The following is a 1202-nucleotide window of genomic DNA, read 5'->3' on the forward strand; positions in this document are numbered from 1 at the left end:
ATATATATATATATATATATAGTTCCAGCAGTTTGATTACAACGTCAATATGGTTTACAATTGTAATCGCAATACATATATACATTTCTCTCTTAGGTTGAATTCACCCCTAACTACCACGTGTTTGGAGGTTATATGTTTGGTGATGGTGATTGGCGGTTAGATGGCTTAGCCTATTTTCTATATCATCTATAGAATGAAAGCTGGAATATGCAGCAAAGAAGATCTCTTGTAAATGAATTTCATGCTCGTTCAAGCGGGAAACTACTGTGTTTCCCGTAACCGTTATATTTTTATGTGGTTGTGTAGTTACTGTGCGTTAGATGGAATATTTGCAGGTTATCGTTGTAAAATAGGCGATATTAATGGAGTTACATATATAAGATACAAAAAAAAAAAATCTTTTCCTATAGATTCTATACTGAGTAACTATTACAGGTTAAATATTTTGATGGATGTATTCTCCATGATAATATTGCACCTCATGGTTTATAGTCAGCTAATGGAATGTCAGCGTGTGATTTATGCAAATTCTTTCCGAGGTAAAGGATGTAACTTCATGCTCAGTCGACACAAGTAATTGTATTACTTGAATGAGTTGTCTTCAAAACCGTCTCATTCCAGTTTCACGATATTACAAAATAGAATTGTTCCACATACTTATACGTGCATACTCATTCACACAGACGTAAACACATCAGGCAGATAAGCGCAGACTCTAATACTATGCATATACACACACATATGTGTGTATACACGAGTGAGTGTAAGTGTGTGTGTGGGTATGCTGATGCACGTGTGCCCGCTAGAACAAACAAGATATATAGGACTTGAATCCATTCGTTAATTATGTAAGGATTAAAATATAAGGTACAGATGTAAACATGATTCAGACGTGACTGTGTGGTAAAAAGATTGCTTCCCAACCACAACTCTACGGGTTCAATCTCACTGCTAGGTTGAAATTGGGAAAGTGCTTTCTATTGTAAATACTAGTTAACCAAAGTCTTCTCCGTGGAGTTGCTAGACTGCATGAAACTGAATGAAGCCCATCATGTGTGTATGTATGTATGTATGTATGTATGTATGTGTGTGTGTATGTATGCATGTATATATATATATGTATGTATGTATGTATACATATATATATATATATGCATATGTACATATGGGTATATATATATATATATATATATATATAT

The sequence above is a fragment of the Octopus bimaculoides genome, chromosome 19 (assembly GCF_001194135.2).
Source record: "Octopus bimaculoides isolate UCB-OBI-ISO-001 chromosome 19, ASM119413v2, whole genome shotgun sequence".
Lineage (NCBI taxonomy): Eukaryota > Metazoa > Mollusca > Cephalopoda > Octopoda > Octopodidae > Octopus > Octopus bimaculoides.